Source organism: Carassius carassius, chromosome 15 (assembly GCF_963082965.1).
Source record: "Carassius carassius chromosome 15, fCarCar2.1, whole genome shotgun sequence".
Taxonomy (NCBI): Eukaryota; Metazoa; Chordata; class Actinopteri; order Cypriniformes; family Cyprinidae; genus Carassius; species Carassius carassius.
This window is the reverse complement of record NC_081769.1, coordinates 11,878,531-11,904,237: the sequence shown is the minus strand read 5'-3', so window position 1 is coordinate 11,904,237 and position 25,707 is coordinate 11,878,531. Positions and strand designations below refer to the sequence as shown.

The 25,707-nt window shown below is 34.9% G+C and overlaps 1 long non-coding RNA gene across 1 annotated transcript in view; it reads right to left on the bottom strand.

Annotated features, from left to right (window-relative positions):
* Positions 1 to 25,707, bottom strand: part of LOC132158098 (uncharacterized) — a 67,870-nt gene that overhangs the window by 6,293 nt on the left and 35,870 nt on the right. Inside the window, exon 5 of the long non-coding RNA XR_009437663.1 lies at positions 8,444 to 8,536. This is a non-coding gene — a long non-coding RNA (uncharacterized LOC132158098). The remainder of the gene's footprint in view (positions 1 to 8,443; positions 8,537 to 25,707) is intronic.

The following is a 25,707-nucleotide window of genomic DNA, read 5'->3' as shown; positions in this document are numbered from 1 at the left end:
TGCATTAACTGAAACATTTCTGTCATTCCACTAATATTCCATAATAATCCAGAATTTCGACCATTTCAGGAGTTTCCTGTCAGTGTAAAATGACAATAGGGATTGAAACATAAGAAAAAGGTAGAACAAGTCTTAAAGTGCTCTCTTTGGACAATTGAGTGATAGAAAAAAGATTTTTAGTGACATTTTTAATTTATTTTAGATATTGTTGATTAAATCAGGAGAGCAAATTGCAAAAGTGGATTTTTTACTACTTAATTGTAAGAAAATATTGTATGAATACTACCATTACATATTTATTACATAATTACAGTTTGTTAAGTGGAACCTGAACAATGAAAACGCATTTGCATTTGTATCTTCAATAAATTCATTTTAGACCATATTGAGATCATCTTGGGTGAATTTACTTTTTAATGTGGCTTTTTAATGTGGCCAGTTGTGATCTCAAGACACAAAACACATTAAGAAGTGTGTCATGACTGATTTGTAAGAGAATAATAAAATCTAACATTTTAGATAATGCATAAACATCAAGGTTTAAAACCTTTTTCACAGCAAAATTGTATGCTAGTTTTAGTGTGTCACAATACGTCTGTCAGTTTATCCTGGCACAGTGGGCAGAATCAGCTTGGATTCTGCCTTAAGGGTCATGTGGGCACAGCTTGCCACTCAAACACCCAAACACACACACAGAGAGAGAGAGAGAGAGAGAGAGAGAGAGAGAGAGAGAGAGAGAGAGAGAGAGAGAGAGAGAGAGAGAGAGAGAGAGAGAGCAAGAGAACCTGGATGCATGTCTGAGGGTTACTGAGTTGAGTGGAGTGTGTGGGGAGCTGGTCTCTGGTCTTTCTGCCATCTGTGAGAATTTTATGCCACAGTGCATCACTATGCCAACCACTTTCATTTTGCTCGCATTCGCTATCTTCAGTAGAAGGATTGTCAGTGTAGTCTCATCTAGACGTGTCAGCTGAAAGCCTCTATCAGACATGAGAATCATATACAGTGTGCAATATATGAAACTACATCAATTGAATATAAAATACAACAAAGCCTTCCCCACAACCTAATACTGAACTGCATTTCTGTTTATTGCATCTCCCACAAACACCCAGATCCTCTTATTAAAGGCAGTACAGAGTCTTCATCTATGGCTGGCTGTCCTAATATGCTTTCATGAGTGAAATATATAAAACCTTGGCAAACACACAACATTCAATGGCGATGAAATTCAATCTATCTCTTTGTCAATTTGCGGCTTGCATGAAATGAATGAGAGGTAAATCTCTCTTTTCAGTTATGAATGTCTCACTCATCTGAATTGATTATTTTTGAAATGGATGCTCCATTATTCATTATGGGGATCGGTTAAAAACACGTAAATATGCGATGGAGAGCAGAGGGTAAAAACGGTCCTTATGCACTTACTATAGTCTAATAATGGATTTCACATCACATATTCTTTATTATATATCATGAAATTACTGTTGGACACAATGGAATCAATCTAATGCAAATTACATTATTACTTGTAGGATGGACATCACTGATTACATTTGTGCCATCAGGTATGATTTGATATCTTTGTATTTCTTTACTATAGAGGACTGTACTGTCCGCAAATTATCTGCACTCTAAAAATAAAAGTTCCAATTAAAGCCAAGAATGGTTTTTCAGTCTGACATTGTGTCAAACCTGGAACCTTTGAGACTACACATGGAGCAGTCTGCTGTAAGTGTAAGACTAGAGCTCATCAACAGTGAAATGGGAGAATAATGTATCCCACTTACAAATGATGTATATCTGAAATGTACAGTATGTACAGTACACACTATAGCTAAATTTGGTTGTCAGATCTCTTGCAGTGCTTAATGCTGTTATGTACACACACCGTTCAGTAACTTACAGGAGTAACCAACTCCTAAGTCTCTACAGTCCTACTTTTTCACTACAGATAGTGAAAAACGAATTTGCTGAAATTCTAAACAGCATTTTTATGAAACAACTAGTTGTTAATGTTGTATTTAAAAACACGCATTAGAGTTGTAATGCAAGAAATTACACGAAAGGAGGTATGGCTTGACTCAATGTTGCCAGACCATGCCTTAACAAAAACAGCAAATCAGAGCAAACATGTAATAAACTTAAATCCAAAAACATTATTTTGGAAATAAGCCACATTTAAAAATTTTGCCACCTACAATCGGTCTTCTTTATTATTTCCATAAAATGGATTGCTTTATGCAAGCCCAAAAATAAGCCTAGACGCTTGATAAGCATTGTTTATAGTAAGTGGACATAGGAACACTTAAAACATGATGGCTCTGTCAATGGTGATTTAATTAATCCTCTGGTACTCCTGATTTCAGAGTCACACTTGTGATCTTCACAGTCAAAAGTTAGCGGTCACCTAAAATGTGACTTATTTTCCCCCCAGTAAAATCAATGTAATACATTTTTGCTCTATAATATTTTTTTTTTCTTTTGTATTTTGAGATAATTTCATGGTACTAATTGATATTTATGCAACAATTATGATACATATGATATATATTTTATATTACTTTTCAATTAATGCCGTATTTCATGTTAGAGTCAATGCCTTTAAAATCCAATTTGTAAAGCTTGATGACTGCTAACTAGTGGAAGTTATAAATACTTATTTTTATTATGTTGTGGGTCTATAGAGAGAGAGAGAGAGAGAGGGAGAGAGAGATTCTCAAAGACAGCTCTTTGTAAAGGTTTAGATTTTTTTTATTTTGATTAAAAGTGTCAGTTTTTAATTATTACTACAGTTAAAGCCGAATACAAAAAAAGCATTTTGTAACACAAAACTTTAAAATTCTATAAAAATGTTACAAAATTGAACAGGAATGTTTTATTAGAGCTTAATACTTCTGGGTCTGATTTGATTTCAGTTTTCTGACTTGTTTTGGCTATATGGTTATGACCATACCAATTAATTTGAGTGTGTGAAATTGTGTATGTGTGTGTGTGTCTGTGAGTGTGTGCATTTGTGTGCGTGAATATGTCTCTTGATGTTGACTCTTGATGTTTTAAAGTGTAACCCCTTGCAGTCCACTTCTTTACTGCACTGTAGTTTAATTATTGCTTTTATTTTACATATTTGCTATGTTACAGTCACACCAGTTCATATATGTGTGTGTGTTTGTATAAGTGTGTGTAGGCATGTTTTTTTTTTTTTTTTTGATTTCCCATTCATTTCCTATGGTTGGTAATTTTTGACCAAAGACCATAAGTGTGACCATTTTTTTTATGACCTCTTAGCTTGCTTGAATCATGCCCTCAATTTGTTTGTGTATTCACATTCCAAAAGCCATAAAAGTCACCAGGTTTTGTACCATTCCAATGAGGCTATGATTTTCAAAAATTCAAAACAGATCAAAAGTGACCGAAGAGCAACAGAATCACTGAACATACGTTTTTAGTTGCTGTAATATTACTTTGGTCAAAAATAGGGGATACCAAATGTGCAAGATGGTAAAATGGTCTGTTCCGTATACACAAAATACTGTAATGATGGGGATTTACTCCTGTGGCATGCACAAAAAAAACTGTTAACCCTTGTTATACAGCTTAAGAGTGAATCAGCATAGTGGAGACTTAAAAGACAGGTTAGGCAGGTGTGACTTCCACTGGTACAATGTAGCAAAGTTTAAGTCAATTGTTCTGGTCTGCCTCAATGTGGTTTCCTAAATTTATTGGAAATGTTGTGTTTTTTACATTTTTGTTAAGACTGTGCCTTAAGAACTAGTTTGATTAACTAGCAGTTGCCAAGGGGTAATCGGTTTTACTTTTCCAATACAAATAAGACCAATGTACTTTTTCATAACTGAATTAAAAAAGGTATGACCATCTTAAAGAAAAAAAAAAATTAGATGACTTACTTTTTAGTCTAATCAGTTTATGCAACCGGCCCCTGGATCACAAAACATTTTAGACTCCAGGCATCTTGGGCCTATGGGTTCTTTACAAGAGAAAATTAATGCTGAAGACAAAGTCTAATTTTTAAAAGTGAATATGTTCTGGTGATGGATGGATGATGATGAATCCAATCAATATTTCAATGTAGCACCTCCAGATTGCTCTGTGAACTGTAGGTGAAGGTAGATTGTAGGTCAGATAATGGAGAAAAGAAATATAGTCCCTAAGTTTCATAAATGTTTAACGCTATAGACTTATTATGTTCCATAGTGGAGGACAAGAACATTGAGAACCAGATTTATTTGACAGATTTAAGTTAGGGATTTGAAAAACAACATATTTTCAAAACAGAATTGGTAGACTGTCTGAATGAGAAGTCAGACTAGTCTGGGTTTGAATTTGGTCTGACTCATGCCCCTGATGTGTTACCCCTTTGTCTCCCAATACTTTCCTTCCAGTTCTAGTGTCCAATTTAATAATTTAAGATTTAATTTAATTGATAAGTAGCTTCTGATGTGTTTCTGAGCAACATCTGTATGTTATTCAAAGTCCTTCAATAGTGATATTCAAATTAATTTACTGCACAAATAAATATTATAGACCAGTGTATTATGCATTATAATGGGAAAAAAACATCACAGTTAGCATTCTAAAACATTTCCTGAGAACTACATTTAATCCCTTAACTTTTTTGGTACTCTGTTCCCACAAGGGACCATATAATTTTGCTTCATGTTATGTAGTTATTTATTAATATTAGTTTTCATGGTGATGAATATATATACAGTACAGACCAAAAGTTTGGAAACATTACTATTTTTAATGTTTTTGAAAGAAGTTTCTTCTGCTCATCAAGCCTGCATTTATTTGATCAAAAATACAGAAAAAACGGTAATATTGTGAAATATTATTACAACTTAAAATAATAGTTTTCTATTTGAATATACTTTAAAAAATAATTTATTCCTGTGATGCAAAGCTGAATTTTCAGCATAATTTCTCCAGCCTTCAGTGTCACATCCAGTCTATCACATGATCATTTAGAAATCATTCTAATATTCTGATTTATTATGAGTGTTGGAAACAGTTCTGCTGTCTAATATATTTGATGAATAAAAGGTTAAAAAGAACTGCATTTATTCCAAATAAAAATAAAAATTCTAATAATATATATTCTAATATATTTTCTTTTAATATATTTCTCTATCACTTTTTATCAATTTAACACATCCTTGCTGAATAAAAGTATTGATTTTATAAAAAAAAAGAAAAAAGAAAATACTGACCCCAAATTACTGACCAGTAGTGTATATTGTTATTGCAAATTATTTATATTTTAAAAACATAGCTTCTTTTTTTCTTTTTTTTTTCTTTTTATTCATCAAAGTATTCTAAAAAAGTGTCACATGTTCTGAAAAAATATTAAGCAGCAGAACTGTTTCCAACTTTGATAATGAATCATAATATAAGAATAATTTCTAAAGGATCATGTGATAATGATCCTAAAAATTCAGCTTTGCATAACATAAATAAATGATAATTTAAAGTATAATAAATTTAAAAACAATTATTTTAAATTGTAATAATATATCACAATATTAAATTTTTTTCAGTATTTTTGATCAAATAAATGCAGGCTTAATGAGCAGAAGAAACTTATTTCAAAAACATTAAAAATAGTAATGTTTCCAAACTTTCGGTCTGTACTGTATATATATATATTTATTTTCTATCCATTCAGAAGACCAAGAACAGTGCATACTTAAGTTATTTTAAGTTATTTTAACTGTAGGTGGGTGTCCATGTATGTACTATCCATATGTAAATTAACTGCTTGAATGGAACTTGTGAGGATGAGCTTGTTTTTTAAGAACAATATTAAAAGACAAATGATAATGATTTACTCAATTTGAGCTTCCAAGAATTTAATTCCAAATGGATAAATACATGACCCTGGACCACAAAACCAGGCATAAGGGTAAGGGCATTTTTTTTTAAAGTTGTAGTTTTGCATTTATGCACGGTTAGGATAGGACAATATTTGGACAACTTTTCACTCCACAACTTTTTCCATCCCACTCACAACTTATTTGGACAGCAGTTGTGAATGGGTTGGCCAACACTAGCCCCACCCCTGCATTAAAAAATGTAGCATGTTAAACTGAAAAAAATTAATCGCCTGCATTAACGCACTTTAACTTTTTTTTGAAAGTTGAATAAATACGTTTTGCATTAATACATGGTTAGGATAGGACAATATTTGGCTGAGATTTGAAAACTGAATCTGGAATCCGTCAAAATAAACAAAATATTGAGAAAATATTAAATGAATTAAAATAAAAAAAAAGTTGTCAGAATGAAGTTCTTAGCAATCCATATTACTAATCAAGAATAAGTTTTGATATATTTACATTAGAAAATCTACAAAATATATTCATGGAGCATAATATTTACTTAACCCTCTGAAGTCTAAGGGTATTTTTGGGGCCTGGAGAAGTTTTGTCATTCCCTGACATATGTGCTTTTTTCAGTTTCTTATACACATCTAAATGGCTAAAGTCTAATCTCACTGTAATCAGCACAAACTGGGCTATAATAATATGTGAGCAGCATGTATGTACATGATTGTTTTTGAGAAAAAAAATGTTATGCGTGGTTAGTGAAAAACTAAAAATGTTAAATCACTTGAACAAGGCCATAAAACACATAAAGAACATTGGTTTCCGGGACTTTTGAGAACTGGAGCTTGTAGCCTAGAATTTTTCTTTCTAAATTATGTGAAAATCATCTTGTTTACTCACTTACAGAAAACGATATATTGATTTTATAAGACACTTTTAGTTGGTAAAAGTCATATGTGAGTAGGCGTCAACTATCATGAATATCATTGTGATTTACACCTGAGAAGACAAAGACCCGCATAATGAGCTGCATAATGAGCCTCTCAGTCAGCTGTGTCACTGAGAGGGAGGAGTTACAAGAAAGAATGTGAGGACAAAATAAATGTGTGTAGTTTATTTAGAATATATTTAATAATCCCACAACATAATTAAATATGCACTTACGAGTGCAGTTAAACAGTTTATTAGGAACAATCAAAACTGACTTTCAAACTGAATTTTTTGCATCATTACTCCAGTCACACAATCCTTCAGAAATCTTATGCTAACATCATGTGCAATCAATTTTTTACCTTTTTTATCCAATTACATATTATCCATTTATAGCTACTATTATCCTAAAATTCCATTAAATATATACTTTTAATGTGCAACAACTATTTCAGCAAAATCCATACTTTTAGGCTAAAATAAATTGCTGCCCTTTCTGCTGAGCTCTGCTAGGGATGAGCGATACCACATATTTTGTTTTCGATACCATACCGATACTTTTATTGGCCAGTATCGTCGATATCGATACTTCTAAACTGGACTTTTAGATTATGAAATTTATTTAATTATTATGAGTACAATGGGTAATAATACCTACTTAACTTTATATTTGAAATCCATTTTAACATTCAATACATCATAATTGCAATATAGGTTTACACATGGTTAAAATATGTTTACTGTGGTGGTAACCAAGGAAATCTACAAATACTATATTTAAACTATGTTCACTTTACCATGGTTCACTGCCATAAGGGACTGCCAGTAATAGGCTGTTGCATGCATAAAATGCAACCTTTTCATTCGGAGAGTGTATGATTTATATTAACAATACATAATAGCACATGAGCAATATGAACTTTTAACATTCAAATTTAAATAAATGTACTGCACAAACTAGGGTACAATTTCAATAGGTTTATTGTAAAATAACTCAAACATATAGCCTATGTTTTTTCTGCATTGTTCTGGGCTGCCTTTTCCAAAAACATAAATGCTTTCTTATTATAAGCTACTCTTGGGAAACGCAGCTCTATTTAAATGCACTGTCAGAAGTGAGTGAACGCTCTCTGTAACTGATTGATTCTGCCTTGCAACATTTGTGTGTGTTCAGATGAGCAGGAAAATCCCTTCCACACAATTATTTGCTAACATAGGTTATTCGTCCAATTTAAGGCATATTGTAGGCATTGTTTTTTGTTTAATAAACAAAATCACCGTTAAATAAAAACAACTTAGTATCGATATTTTTTATTTGAGTATCGATACTTTCGATACTCACCTCAGTATCAATATATTCGCCCCTCCCTAAGCTCTGCCAGTTTAATAAAAAATTTGTTGTTAATCATTTCAATTATTTTGGGATTATTTTGTCCAGCCCTCAAGAAAAAAAATAAAATAAAAATAAATCACAAGCTGACCTCTAAAGTATCTGACTGGTCAGTAGCTGGATGACTAGTAAACCATCCTGGCCCACCTGTAATTTGTGTAAAAGGATTGGCTAAACACACACACACACACACACACACACACACACACACACACACACACACACACACACACACACACACACACACACACACACACACACACACATCAGACTGACTGACCAGCTGAATGAGGAGGTTGTTTAGGTTTGTCAGTGGCTTATTGATAAGCAGTAGTTCCTCTGCAGCCTCAGTGTCTTCATTACTGTCTGATCTCTACAAAAAAGAGAAAGAGAGAGAGAGCATTGTTAGCTAGAGACGAAAAAACAAGAGGGAGAAAGCAGGGGAAAAAAATGGAAAAAAATTAGGACAGTCAGTCATTGGGGGGATGCTTAGTGAAGAGAACTCAAGACCCAACGCAGCAGAGGATTGAGTGTCTGAGAGATTCCTGTTCATGTAATCATCACAGGAAGTACAGTAGCTTGAAGCTGGTGCTATTTTTAACAGAGAAACTCCTCAGAGGTGTGCTGGGGTCTCTGCACACTGCCCAGTCCTGCTGCTGGAATGGAACAATGTGTACAGCTCGCTGTCTACCAACAGCCACAACATCTTACTCCTTAGTAACAGCTGTCAGAGAGAGACAGACAAAAAAATAGACAACAACAGCAAAAATGCATACGAAATGCAAACTTTGTTACCCATCAGCCATCAGCGAGAGCAGCTGTGCAGAGAGTCTGGTTCAAAAGTTCACGCCTCTGTCTCCAGTTGTCTTATTCTGGCTAATATTTCTGTGAATGTGAGTGTCTGGGATCCTCGCGCAGATTGACAGACCGGGGCAATGAGATTACAGCAAGCCTTCGTTAATAGGACTGCAGCTTTTCACAATTAAACTCCCTTCACTCATTTCAAATATTAATGATGGAGCTCGGGCTGACATCATGAGAGAAACCGTGAACGCGAGAGGGAAGGACAGTCAGCACAGTGGGAAAAGTGCTCGGGAACGTCTCGCTCATCATTATCACCCAAATGAATTTGGGTTGCACGGACACTTTTTAATAAGCTTTGCATTTCTCTCTTTCTGTCGATGTCTTTTTTTTTTTCTCTCTGAGAACTGAATTCCATTACAAGCTCTTTTTCAGCAATGTCCGTGCATAAATATGTATGGAAGGACACTGAGTGAAAGACAAAGGCCTTGGGTGGATAATGAGGGTTGAGGAGGAACTGACAGGGGAATTACTTCCTGTGAGTCCTGTGTGCCACATATCTGACTTTAAAGCGCTGTTTACTACGGGTCTGCTGAAGCACAACGGTAAAAATAGCACTGGGAACTATTAGACGTCAAAGTGCTGGAAATTGAACACGAACGCTTGCACGCACGAGTGCGCTCGGTAACTCTGACAAGGATGTCCACAGTGAGTAATTATGGGTAAAAGGTGTGGTGGATCCACTCGGAGTGAGTGGCTGGATGTATGCTGCTGGTATCTGCATAGCAGTTGTCATTGCATAACAATCTAATCATCAGTGAGGAGAGGATCCAGACATGAACCCCCTAAAAGCATGCCTACGGCGACAGTAGCAGGCAAGCACTCCCTGAGGCCGGGGGGACTGGGGGTGTAGGGAAAGAACGAAAGAGAGAGAGAAACGAGGAGAACAGCTCAAGAAATGATGGCGACAGAGTGAGAAATGTTGACAAACAAGAGGAAAGGACGGCGAGGGTGAGAGAGGGGAAATTAAATATGAATGTATAACTACCGGAACGAGAAAAATAGGATGAGAGGATTAAGCTGACTCTGACATGACAACCGAGAAAGACCAAGAAAAATTAAGATAGGACATCCGGATAAAAAAATAAATAAATAAAAATATTTTTAACTTTTTATTTTTATTAGTATTTTTATTTTATTGATTTTTTGAAATGACTGAAATATATTTTCTGAAAACTTTGTATCACACTCCAACACTGGACAAAATGGGGATATAAATGGGGATGTGATTAGTTTTTGGGGTTTTTTTTTTTTACTGAAGATGTAAAGATTTTTTGAAAAACGTGAAAATGTGATATGTGCAACAAACATCTTCCCAAATTCATAATGAGAATCATTTGTAAATCTGCTGTTTTTCTTCAACAAAAACAAGCACTGAGATCTTCCTGTGGGTTTCTGCCAAAATAAAAGCTAAGAAAAAGCAACAACTCCATCATTTAACAACTTCCAACATTAATACAGTGCCTTGCGAAATTATTCATACCCCTTCATTTGTTAGGTTGCTGACTTATGCTAAACTGCTTTAAGTATATTTTTTCCCACATCAATCTACACTCCATACACCACAATGATAAAGCAAAAAACTAGTTTTAACATCTTTGCAAATTTATATATGTATATATAAAAAACAAAAACAAACCTCTGCATAAGTATTGTCTGGAACAGTTGAAATATAGCTCCGGAGCATTCAATTCAATTGAATGGGCATGCTTGGGAAAGGCACACGTCTTAATAAAAGGTCTAACAGCTGATAATCCATATCAGAGCAAAAATCAAGCACTGAGGTCAAAATAACTGATTGTATAGCTCAGAAACAGGTTTGTGTCAAGCCACAAATCGGGGATAGTGTTCATAAAACTGAGCCAAACTGAGCAACTGATGGAGAAGGGCTTTGGTTAGTGTGGTGATCAAGAACCTGATGGTCACTCTAGTTGAACTCCATTATCATATGTGGAGATAGGAGAAATCTACAGAAGGACAAATATCAATGCAGCACTCCACCGAACTGAGCTTCATGGCAGTGTGGCAAGACTCAGTCCTCTCTTCAGTTAAGACACATGAAAACACACTTGGTATTTAAAATAAAAAGCACCTAAAGGACCCTCAGACTCTGAGAAACAAGATTCTCTAAACTGATGAACCTCAATTCTAAGCATCATGTTTGAAGGAAACCAGCTCTGCTCATCACCTGCATATTTCCATCCCAAAAGTAAAGTGTGCTGGTAGCAGCCTCATGCTGTGGGGCTATCTTTCAGCGGCAGGGACTGAGGGACTCGTTAGAGTAGAAGGAACGCTCAGTTCAGCAAAATATTAAGGGGGTCATATGATGCGATTTCAGTTTTCCTTCCTCTTTGAAGTGTCACAAGCTCTTGGCGCATAAAGAAGATCTATAAAGTTTCAAAGACTAAAGTCTCAAATCCAAAGAGATATTCTTTATAAAAGTTAGGACTCGTACACACCCACCTAAAACAGCTCATTCTAACTCGCCCCCACCTCTCTACGTCACTATTTGGGAATATTTGCATAACGCCATCCAGATGTTCATGCAAAGAAAGCAAGCATACTTTTTTTTTCTCGTTGTAGTATTATTGTTGTTGCTGCCACTGCCATGTCGTATAGGCGCTGTGTGTTTGGTTGTGAAAGCGAAACTACTTTGTTTGGCTTTCCAAAAGAGGATGATATCTGCTTCGTCATGCCTGGAGCTGATCCATGCTGGTCGCTGAGAAAATACATCAACTTTGCCCTGTGGATCGCTGGATCGGCTTTCACCGTGGACGAAGTGGAGTCCAGCCCGGGGTTGCCACATGTGGTTGCCACAAGCTCCTTCATAGAATGCGTCGGCTCACTGTGAGTGATGCCGTTTTGTTGATAAAGCGAAACTACTTAGTTTGGCCTTCCAAAAGAGGACACGACTAGAAATCATGTTTATATCACATTTATAATAGGGTTTAATGCCTCGTCACTCCGGACGGACAAGGCATCACAATATGTTAAGGGGTGTAACATTTCCGTCACACGCTTGAGGTATTCGGCCAATCACAACGCACTGGATAGTTGGCTAATCACAGCACACCTCGCTTTTTTAGACCAACGAGCCTTGTAAAAATGTACGTTTTTCAGAAGGCGGGGCATAGTGGTGAAACAATAATGTACAGTATGTGGAAAATAATGTGTTTTTGAACTTTAAACCACATAAACACATTTCATTACATAAAATACAAAAAAATAATAAAATAAATAATAATAATAATCTTTTTAGAAGCATCATTTTTAATGAAAACCTAGTCCAGAGCAGTCAAATGCTCAGATTGGGCAGAAGGTTTACCTTCCAACAGGACAATAAACCTAAACACACAGCAAGTTTAGCTTATAGACAACTCTGTAAATGTACTTGAGTGGCCCAGCCAGAACCTGGGATTGAACCCTGTCAAATATTTCTGGAGAAACCTGAAAATGTGTGTCTGACCCAATCCAACCTGACAGAGCTTGAGAGGTGAAGAGGCGAGGAGAAGAATGAAAGATAATTGCCAAATGCTGATGTGCAAAGCTTGTCGCATCATACCCAAGAAGACTTGAGGCATAAGGTTCTTCAGCTCCATATTTAGTTAAGGCTATGAATACTTATGCAATGTACTTATTTTATTTTTAATAAGTTAACAATTTATTTGTGACAATTCTGTTATTGCTTTGTCATTTTTGGTGAATGGAGTGTAGACTGATGTGGAAAAAGTAATTAAAAGCAGTTAAACATAAGGCTGCTTCATAACAAAATGTTAAAAAAAAGAAAAAAAAAGGGGGTATGAATACTTTCGCAAGGCACTGTAAATGTTAGTATTGTAATTTTACTGTTGTTCTGTTAATAAAAAAGACCAAAACAGTAATGATGATAACCCTACAACAGTAAAAAAAAATACTTCAGTAAAAAAACTTATTCCTTTTAAGTTAAATTGTGCTTTGCTGGTATAATGTCTGATAGAATAGAAATAAATATTTTTTTAAATAATTTTTAATTGCTGTTTTGCAATTATTATATATATATTTTTTAATTATTATCATTATTTGAAAAGCAGGACAAAACAGTAAAAAGCACAATGTGGCTATTTATTTAATGCAATGGTGAAACAAATGACAAAATAGGCCTACATGTTTCATTTTGTTTGGCTTAGGCCAAGAATCCCTACATTCAACATTTCTCAAGATATTTACTAGAGTATTTAGTGGATTTTTATTATTTTTTATTATTATTATGTTTTTCTTTTTTTTTTCTTTTTTTTTTTTTACATTTTTTTCTTTTCTTTTTGACATTTTTTTTATTATTGCAAAAAGCTAAATCCTTTGACAATTTTCTATAGTATAGACTTGTCATATGTTGATACCTCAAAAAATCTACAAATCTACTTTTCAAGAAGATAGATAGATAGATAGATAGATAGATAGATAGATAGATAGATAGATAGATAGATAGATAGATAGATAGATAGATAGATAGATCCTGACCCATCTATTTAAAGGAATAATCTGAATTTAAAACTAGTTGAGTATATTATTACTCTATATTATTTTCCCTGTGGTACAAAGTTAAAAGGGTAATTCACCTTCCGTTGGTCCCCGTTGACTTCCATTGTATGGGGGGAAAAACACTATGCAAGCCAATGTGGACCAGCTGGAGGTGAGCTATACCTTTAACTATAACAGACAAAAACAGTCTATGAAAAAAAAAAAAAAGAAAAAACTAAAACCTCCTGACTTTGCAACGGTCCCAGTTCAGTTCCTGTAAGGCTTACATTTGTTACATCACTTATATCAGTAGTTACATTTGTAGAACATATGGGGCCAGACAGTAATCACTGAGAAATATTAAATATATTAATACAGTCATAAAGGTTTTTGGAAGGTGACCATATAATGACAGCATCAACAGAATCACTGACCATGCAAAGTTATATCCAATCTTACAACTTATTTGTCTCCATGACATAATGGCAGTAGACCTAGTAACTTTTGCACAATATGCACAATGCTATTAGAAAGCTACATGAGGCTAGAACTGTTTAGCTATATATGAATACGCATTGCATTATCAACATCATTCCTGTTGGTGGAGTGATATGTAATAACTAGGTTTTACTGAATAATTCATACATAAAAAAATACATACTCCATAATTTTAACCTAGTATACCCTCAATTTACGTCCTTTGTAAGTGCTGCAGTAAGGAGTGACAGCCCCATATTCATTTCTGTGACTGCACAGTTTATCAGACTTTTAAATATCAGCATGAAGTTATTGAGCTTAAATATACAGTAGCTTCCCAGGGTTCTCATTGTTAAACAACAGTTAAGCTGTACTTTTGAAATAACTACATTAAAAATATTTTAGGGGACATTATTTTGGTAACACTTTAGTGTAGGGATCAATTTTCACTATTAACTAGTTCAGGGATCAGCAACCTTTTCGGCATGACGTGCCATTTTTTATTTTTATGGTTAACCACTGTGCCAACACAGCCCCCCCCCCCCACACACACACCCCGATATAATTCTGTATTTAAACGGTACATACACAATTTTTTATTATACGATAAAAAAAAACTTTTTTTTAACGTTTAATCAACGTTAATGCACTGCTTTAATTGATGAACGTGCACACACAGACACACACACACACACACAACACACACCACTCGCACACAGAGATCTGAGATCGTGCTGTGCAAAAAGTAGCATTCAGAGTGTTGTCACGCTACTTTTATTAATCGATACTGAATCGCTACATTATATTTCTCAACAACAAAGGGGCAAAATCGCTTCATTGTCTGCAGAGAGAGACAATTTACCCCCCCCCCACTTTCTTTCTCTCAAAATGGCCATATTTCAGAAAATTTTTCATCACTGGATATAGCTTTAGGTCATTTAACATTTCTATGGTGAAACGTATTATTAAAAGTTGACTAATGTTAATTGATTTGCAGCTTCATCTTACCTCACTCTCTTTAACGTTAAACTGACGCTTCGCGCTCTGCTTCTGTGAACAGTAAACCCCGCCTACTTTGATCTGATTGGCCATCTCAGTCATTTTGACATTGACGAGTGCTGTTAGACCGAGGCTTTGATCTGAAGCACCTAGTATGTGCAGTGTTTGCACGTGCATCCATGCAAGTTAATTCTCACACTTTAATAGTATTTGTAGCTCCTAACAGGCTGTGTGACTATGAGAAGTTATTACATCAAACTGTACGTCATTATACAGTTTTCCTTATTGCTTGCGTGCCAGCGATTATCCCTCTGTGTGCCACTGTTGGCACGCGTGCCGTAGGTTGCCAACCCCTGAACTAGTTGCTTATTTGCATGTGTATTAATAAAATATTGGCTTTTTTAAGTACTTATAAAGAGCATATTCCGCATGACCATATTCTACATCCGTAAACCTATCCAATACGTAAACTTAACAGTCAAATCAGGAGTTTGAGACAAAAGTCATTGTGAATGGTTTGTTAATAGCGAGAAATGGACCTTAAAATAAAGTGTGACCATTATCTGTAACATATACACAACTATTATATATATATATATATATATATATATATATATATATATATATATATATATATATATATATATATTCTAACTATATATTAAATTTAAGGTCGGTAAAATATTTTTTAATTATTTGAAAGCAGTGTTGGGGTAGTTACTCAAAAAATGCAATTAGTTACTACATACTAGTTACTTCTGTAAATTGAAATGAGATAACTTTACTAATTACTGCATTTGAAAAGTAACTTCACTACTTATTACTTTACTTTTTAAAAAAAAATTTAGGGAATTTTTTCCAAATTCCGTTTTCCATTTAAATTTTTCTGTATTCCATTTTCCAACTCGTTTTTAATGGTTACATTTAATTGTATTAATCAAAAAGCATGTCTAATTAATTTAAATTAAATTAAATTAAATTACTTTTTTTAAAGTTTTTTAAAAATTGTTTAGGGCCCTATGAAATGTTTGATGTTTTCTTCACCATTTGTTTGATTTTTTTTTTAGCATGTGTAATTATTTAAATGCATAAAAACAACTTCATTTATTCAATTATTCTTAAAATAGCCTAATGAAATGTTTTTTTTTTCCCCTCAGAAATTCTGTTGTGTATTTAAATTTTTCTGGTTATCAAATGAAGGCATAAAACATTCATTTAGATTTTTTTTTTAAATATTGAAAATTAAGCAAACTTAATTTTTTGGTAAACAAAGGGGATTTACTATTAAAAATAAAACATGGAAGAAATGTTAAGCAGGAGATGCTTTAAAGCGTGAGAAACTGAGGTTTCCCCAATAACAGCTGGAAACAAACGCTGCTTTATCAGGCATATAAAATGCAAGTCTTCCTTCAGAAATACAGTGATATAAAACACCTGTGTCTCGTTTTGATATTTAAACATATAAATTTAAGGAATTATTATTATTATTAAACATGCAGTACGTGCTCATGTTTATTCAACAAAGCCTTTTTGGAAAATTGTTTAGTTTTAAAATCGTGGCGAGTCTCCAAAAATAAATAAATATATATATTCCCACATCTCACATCACAACCACCTGAGCCCAACTTCAGTTTACTCATCACCTTAACTTTAACTGTGTTTGTAGAAGGCACCGCAGCCAGACCAATATACACAACACAGACCGGAAGTTAACTTAGGGCCAGGAGTGTGCGCCCAAAGAAACTGTCTAGAAGATGACATTTCAGCACTTGACAAGGAACCTAGGTGTGCTATTTGATCGCAATCTTTCCTTAGAAAGCCACGTTTCTAGCATTTGTAAAACTGCATTTTTCCATCTCAAAAATATATCTAAATTACGGCCTATGCTCTCAATGTCAAATGATGAAATGTTAATCCATGCATTTATGACCTCAAGGTTAGATTATTGTAATGCTTTATTGGGTGGTTGTTCTGCACGCTTAGTAAACAAACTACAGCTAGTCCAAAATGCAGCAGCAAGAGTTCTTACTAGAACCAGGAAGTATGACCATATTAGCCCGGTCCTGTCAACACTGCACTGGTATTGTCAACAATATATCGCGGAACAGAGAGGGCACTGACAACATGCTGACAGACAGGACATTAACATTACCAGCTTACTTTTAATATGAAACAAAGTCTCATTTGGTTATTTCACCTTTCAAATGTGGTCATTTTTTAAAGAAATGTAAACAATAAATACCGTTTTGTGGCTCTTGAATGTGTCGAACAGATCGCTGTAAGTTAGATAATCAGTTAAAACTAACTGATCGTCTCTTGCTTCTAGTTAATTTATAGCATCAAAATCAAATAAACCACATAAATGAACATAACAAAGAATGTTGTTTGACTACAAAAAGATGTCTGTACACTCCGTTTTTCAAGTTCAAATCCTCCATGTTAATCTACTATGAGATCGCCTGTCAAACTCCCGCGAAGGCTTTTTGTGTGTGTGTGTGCGTTTTGCGTGTCTATGGCAACAACAGACTTTAAACGGGAATAAAGAATCACTGTCGTAAAAGTACCGGTACACACATTTAAAATCAGCGCGCGTGTGTGTGTAAAACTGCCACTGGAGAAAAAAAATAAATAAATTAAAAAAATAAATAAATCCCTACCGACCAATGACCTCAACTGACAACCAACCGGAACCAAACTTTTTTTTTTTTTAGGCCTCATTAGAAGAATGGCATCTACGCTAATATTTGTCTGTCTCTCTCTTGTTCCGAGGTCACCGTAGCCACCAGATCCAGTCTGTGTCCAGATCAGAGGGTCACTGCAGTCACCCGGATCCAGTACGTATCCAGACCAGATGCTGGATCAGCACCTAGAAAGGACCTCTACATCCCTGAAAGACAGCGGAGACCAGGACAACTAGAGCCCCAGATACAGATCCCCTGTAAAGACCTTGTCTCAGAGGAGCACCAGGACAAGACCACAGGAAACAGATGATTCTTCTGCACAATCTGACTTTGCTGCAGCCTGGAATTGAACTACTGGTTTCGTCTGGTCAGAGGAGAACTGGCCCCCCAACTGAGCCTGGTTTCTCCCAAGGTTTTTTTCTCCATTCTGTCACCGATGGAGCTTCGGTTCCTTGCCGCTGTCGCCTCTGGCTTGCTTAGTTGGGGTCACTTCATCTACAGCGATATCTTTGACTTGATTGCAAATTAATGCACAGACACTATTTAACTGAACAGAGATGACATCACTGAATTCAATGATGAACTGCCTTTAACTATCATTTTTGCATTATTGACACTGTTTTCCTAATGAATGTTGTTCAGTTGCTTTGACACAATGTATTTTGTTTAAAGCGCTATATAAATAAAGGTGACTTTGACTTTGACAAACGAAGAGCGACTCCTACGTGGCACTTGAAGCACAGCTGTGCGATTGCTTTACATGCAATGTTGGGAAACGCACGTCAAACAATAATGAACGATCGTAAAATTACTCGTAGAAAACACTCTTAAGCGCTAAGATCAATCGTTATCGGGAAACCCGGCCCAGAACTTTACACACAGGCAAACACGGCATGTGTAATGCGGGAAAGCACGTTCCTATAGTCTAGTAAAGTAGTGTAGTTACCAATATTATTAGAGTAATGCGTTACTTTACTTCATTACCCAAATAAGTAATATAGTTACTGTAATCCGTTACTTTGCAACTCGTTACCCCCAACACAGTTTGAAAGTATTCTCAGTAACTTTACAACAAGGTTGCATTTGTTACAGCATGTATTAATATTTGTTAACGTTAGATAATAAAAATACATCTGTTCATTGTTCCTCTTCTTCCCCATTAAAGAACACTGATAGATAAAACCTTTGATTTTAGTTATGTATTGAATGTTGGAATCAACATATAATAAGATTAATAAATTCTTTAGGATTACTGGTTACAATTTATTGATCTTGTTAAGAGTAATAATACATTTACATACTGAGCAATATTAATTAACTATATTTGTACTTACTATATGGTTAGGGTTAGGATGAGGGTTGGGTTTAGGGTTACTTGCATATAATTATGCATAATTTATTGTTATTATAATAGTAAGTATATGTAATGTGTAACAAGGACACCTTAAAATAAAGTGTTAAAAATATTTTTTCATAGTTAGTTCATGTGGTTAACTAATATTAACAAACAGGACCTTATCGTAAAGTGTTACTTTAATACAGTTTAAATAAATTGTTTTCTATTTTAATATATGTCACCCAGACCACAAAACCAGTCTTAATTCACTGGGGTATATTTTTAGCATTAGCCAAAAAAACTTTGTATGGGTCAAAATTATCGATTTTTCTTTTATACCAGAAATCATTAGGGTATTGAGTAAAGATCATGTTCCATCAAGATGTTTGGAAATTTCCTACCGTAAATTTATCAAAACTTAATTTTTGATTAGTAACATGCATTGCAAAGGCGATTTTCTCAGTATTACATTTTTTTTTGCACCCTCAGATTCCAGATTTTCAAATAGTTGTATCTCTGCCAAATATTGCCAGAACCTAATAAACCATACATCAATTGACAGATTATTTATTCAGCTTTCAGATGATGTATAAATCTCAATTTCCTCACTTTAGACTGGTTTTGTGGTCCAACAATATTTATTGATGTGATAGCAAAACTGAATATTCACCAATCATTAATAATCCTAATATGCTAAATTGGTGCTCAAGAAATATTACTATCATTAGTGTTAAAAACAGTTGTGCTGTTTAATACTTTGTGGAAACAGTTTATTTTATAGGATTCTTCAGTGAAAAAAAAATCTAAAATTTGGAACACTATGAATTAAATGAATACAGGCATATGAATTAAAATCTTTACAATTTCATTAAAATGTATTTTTCTTCCAAATGCCATATGATATAGTGAACAGTTTAGGAGAGTATGTCTGGTTTTTGCTCATTAGAGAGGCTAAATAACAGCAACACCAATGTAGACTTTTGTCATGCTATAGGCCTATTGCTATATTTTGGGAAAAAAAGAGTTGGTAACTGGTAAAAGCTACAGTGCTTTCTACCAAACAAAAGTCTATTTTTCTTCTCTCTTAAAATACATTTCACAGATTCAATAACACAAACCCTGTGATCTTTGCCAAGTGTCTTTTTTGTGTGTGTGTGTGTGTGTGTGTGTGTGTGTGTGTGTGTGTGTGTGTGTGTGTGCAATATGCATCAGATAGGCAGTAAAAGTCCATGGATGGCACATCAGAGGCTTAGTCTACAGTTTGATAGCCTTTTTCACAAACAGCCTTATTCATAAATTTAAACACAATTGAAATTGGAGACAGAACTACAGAGTAAGAAGGACAGAGGCCAATAAAGAATATGACAGAGAAAGTCTGTCCTCCCAATTAAAGATAATTAATTTTAAACAAAATATATGCTAAGGCAGACAAAAATTCTACATTACACTGACACAATAAAAATCTGGCTAAAACTCCATAAAGAACTTTTCCTGTCACAACAAGACACCTTCCTATGTAGCATATACTGTATATTGCACCATCAGAGCCCCCCACTACAGTGAAGACATGTTTTATGCACTTTAAAAAGAGACATGCCATTTCCAGGCTCAGGGAAATGTGCTTGTTTTTGGGGATCTTAATGCAAGAATGGGATTATGGCTTAACTTCACAGACACACGGGGAAGAAAATATATGAATAAATTAGATGTCCTTTATAAATGACAACATTTCGCCTTTCCAAAGAAATAAGCATGACTACACCGTCAATAAGAATGAGGAAAGTCTGTGTCTGTACTTGTCAGCTGTCATATGGGACACCTTCAGGTGAATAATGCAGTATTTATAACAAAGATTCCACATTTTTCAGAGCATTTACTATGTTTTAGAAAAAAATAAACAATACTGTATAGATCAAAAGGAGAAACTAACATTAGCAAACAGTTCAGTAAATTGTACCAGACACTACCAACAGAAACCAATAAATTAATCAATAACAGCAAAGATGCATAATTCTCTGGATACCTATACTTACATTCAAGGGGCCCTATTTTAACGATCTAAATGCAAAGTGTAAAGCACACGGCACAGGAGCACTCAGGCAAATCCACTTTTGCGATTTTAACGATGGAAAAACGGTCCGTGCACCGGGGCACATTTTTGCAATGGGTTGTCCTTATTCTCTTAATGAGTAATGGGCGTAACGTTCAATACACCAACCAGAGTGTCATCTCCCTTTCCCTTTAAGAGCGAGATGCGCTCGCACCATGGTGGATCGCTATTTACATGGCAGAATTTGTTGGCGGAAAAGCTGAACGATTCTCAAGCGAAGAAACTGATCTGCTCATGTGCGAAGTTAAAGCGTGCGAGCAGATCATCTACGGGACAAGCAGGAATTCACCAAAGCTTCAAAGCTGAAGTAGGCATGGGATGATGTAGAATTATAAGTAGTATTCATTATTATAAGTAGTAATAGGCTGAACTGCAAATAGGTAGCCTAATTCTAATACATGCAATGACTATCCATCATTACATTTATGTAGCCTGAACAATAATATTCTTTTACACTGTAATCCTTTTGTTTTTAATATTTGGCATGTTTGTGTGATGCGCATCCCTTTGTGTAATAAAGAAATACAAGGCGCGCTGTGGACCCGCCCAGAGGCGGATTTTCTAACAGCGCGCTCTTTAAATAACAAAAAAATATTGCTCCATTGACTTTAGACTTTAGATCAGGTTTGAGGTGGTCAAACCAGATAGCAATGCCATCTGGTAAAATAGCAATGCGCCAGAACAGACCTCTTTTTTAGACCAGCACGCCCATGGGCACACAAATGGGCGCAAATGCATTTGCTAATTAAATGACGTGGTGCCGGACGGGAAAATGCGAACGGCGCTGGGCTGAAACTAGCAAACACACTTGAGCTGCGCCTTGAGTCACCTTGCGGCGCATTGCGTCGGGTGTATGATTGGGTCCAGGTGTTAATCTGTGAAAAATATTAAGTATTTGAAGGAACTTAAAAAGTCAGAAAACAACCAAATAAACATTGAAATAGAAATGGATTTATCTGGCACCAAGAACTCTTCTCCAAAATTATTGAAAGTGATGGTGTGAAGGGGGAAAACCACTGCCTTATTAAATCAATCCACACTGAAAGTGAACGTGGAATAAATAAATAGCAACAAAAGAACAAAACACTTTTCTCAGGATAGTGGAATGATTGTTACAGCTGAAGCCCAACATTATTCAATATGTACATCAACATGAACAAGGTGGAACCACTATGGAGCAACCTGCAGCCCATGCACTCACTTCACACAACACGAAATCAAACAGATGTTCTGTACAGATACATCTGCTGTCTTACACTGAACAGGATTTACAGTAGAGCACCACCAGTCAACTTCAATAAAACCACAACCATGACCTTCTAGAAAAGATCCACATCCAAGAAAACTCTACACATATTCACATTAGGAACTTAACTCACTCATCACACTACTATAATCTAGTACTATAAATCAATTCCAAAGAAAAAATGTAACTCTATAAATAAAACTCCTGTTCGAATTTGGCGAGAAATATTAGAATCAGCAGTCTCGCCCACTGCCCTTTTTGCCAGTGGGATGAGGAGTCCAGTAACTGAAAAATCAGAAAAATGAGACAAATGTCTAATTGTAAGGCAAATTCTATAAAATATCCAATGAAAACACCAACACTGACCTTAACTAATTGACATGGAAAGCTGTGATTTTTTTAATATTTTAATAATATAAATATTTATTCATTTGATATTCCATCCAATCCATTCCATGAAAAAATAAAAAAAATAAAAATAAAATATCCTTCATCATAGGATAGGCAAACTAACTCAATAATGCATAAATGGGCTCAAACTGACCCATATTCATTTCCTAAGGAGTTTGGACTTACTATAGAATCTATTTATATGATTTATTTTTTTTGCTCTGAGCCAAGAATTTGCTTTAGACACTGAATTCACAATATTCTTAAAACAGTCGACAAAACACATACCTGGATGATCTACTATTTTTGCTACTAGTTCAAATCCAATGGACACTTGACGATGCGCCTAGAGCTGTGAATAGTGATGAAATGACACAACTCACTCTATATCTATAGACAATGTACATTCAAATTGCATTCATACTACACATGCTTGATAATAATTTATTCATGCAAAGGAATACTTCTTTAACAGTCACAATGTTCTTCATCCACTGCAGAAGCTACTCAGACAGTGAGCGATTTCAGATGGCAGCAGAGAAAATCCACAGGAAAGTACAGCTGAGGCTCCAGAAAAAGAAAGAGGTGCAAACTCTGCCCAAAAGTTATTCTTAGAAAAGTGCAAATTGCATGTGAAATGTTTTGTATCTGTCTGCAAAGATCATTTTCACATGATCTAAGGGAAATGTGGGGAGTAAAGATTCAGAGTAGAATGTACTTTACAGTAGATTTGTGTAGAAAATATATCAGTGTACTAATGAAATACATTTTAAAATTATACATTCTGTAGAATTTATAGTATAAATTGCATATATAGATCACACTATGGTAATGCAAATTTGTGAAAATGATGACATTATGCATTACGTATGTATACTGGTGTATAGTATATATATATATTTTTTTTTACAAACGGACATTGCCAACTGCCAGGGCAAGCATTGTAGATCCATGTGAACAGGGATTTTTGTCTTTTCTTTTCACTATAATTAGACCAAAATGAGACTGAGCAGCCCTTTAACATAATACACAGACATCAGGCATTCTTATACAAAATTATTAAGCTTGGCTTATTGAATATCAGATCCCTTTCTACGAAAACCCTTTTTGTAAATAATTTGATCACTGATCATAATATATATGTACTCTGTTTGACAGAAACCTGGCTAAAACCTGATGATTACATTATTTTAAATGAGTCCACCCCCCAAGATTACTGTTATAAACATGAGCCGCGTCTAAAAGGCAAAGGGGGAGGTGTTGCTTCAATTTATAACAACGTTTTCAGGATTTCTCAGAGGGCAGGCTTCAAGTATAACTCGTTTGAAGTAATGGTGCTTCATATAACATTATCCAGAGAAACAAATGTTAATGATAAATCCCCTGTTATGTTTGTACTGGCTACTGTATACAGGCCACCAGGGCACCATACAGACTTTATTAAAGAGTTTGGTGATTTTACGTCCGAGTTAGTTCTGGCTGCAGACAAAGTTTTAATAGTTGGTGATTTTAATATCCATGTTGAAAATGAAAAAGATGCATTTGGATCAGCATTTATAGACATTCTGAACTCTATTGGGGTTAGACAACACGTTTCAGGACCTACTCATTGTCGAAATCATACTCTAGATTTAATACTGTCACATGGAATTGATGTTGATAGTGTTGAAATTATTCAGCCAAGTGATGATATCTCAGATCATTATTTAGTTCTGTGCAAACTTCATATAGCCAAAATTGTAAATTCTACTTCTTGTTACAAGTATGGAAGAACCATCACTTCTACCACAAAAGACTGCTTTTTAAGTTATCTTCCTGATGTATCTAAATTCCTTAGCATATCAGAACAGAACAGAAACTATGGACTCTCTCTATTCTAGCACTTTAAATACAGTTGCTCCTTTACGCTTAAGGAAGGTTAAGGAAAACAGTTTGACACCATGGTATAATGAGCATACTCGCACCCTAAAGAGAGCAGCCCGAAAAATGGAGCGCAGCTGGAGGAAAACAAAACTAGAGGTATTTCGTATTGCTAGGTATTGTATTATCTAGTAAAGTAATCTATCCTACAGAAAAGCATTAAAAACTGCTAGATCTGATTACTTTTCTTCTCTTTTAGAAGAAAATAAACATAACCCCAGGTATTTATTCAATACAGTGGCTAAATTAACGAAAAATAAAGCCTCAACAAGTGTTGACATTTCCCAACACCACAGCAGTAATGACTTTATGAACAACTTTACTTCTAAAATCGATACTATTATAGATAAAATTGCAACCATTCAGCCGTCAGCTACAGTATCGCATCAGACAGTGCACTATAGACCCCCTGAGGAACAGTTCCACTCATTCTCTACTATAGGAGAGGAAGAATTGTATAAACTTGTTAAATCATCTAAACCAACAACATGTATGTTAGACCCTATACCATCTAAGTTCCTAAAATAGGTGCTTCCAGAAGTCATAGATCCTCTTCTGACTATTATTAATTCCTCATTGTCATTAGGATATGTCCCCAAAACCTTCAAACTGGCTGTTATTAAGCCTCTCATCAAAAAACCACAACTTGACCCCAAAGAACTAGTTAATTATAGACCAATATCGAATCTACCTTTTCTGTCCAAGATACTAGAAAAGGTGGTATCCTCACAATTATATTCCTTCTTAGAGAAAAATGGTATATGTGAGGATTTCTAGTCAGGATTTAGACCGTATCATAGTACTGAGACTGCTCTCCTTAGAGTTATAAATGATCTGCTCTTATTATCTGATCATGGGTGTATCTGTCTATTAGTTTTATTGGATCTTAGTGTTGCGTTTGACACAATTGACCACAACATTCTTTTGCATAGACTTGAACACTTTGTTGGCATCAATGGAAGTGGAATTAATCAATCAATTCCATCAATGGAATGGTTTAAATCGTACTTATATGACCGCCATCAGT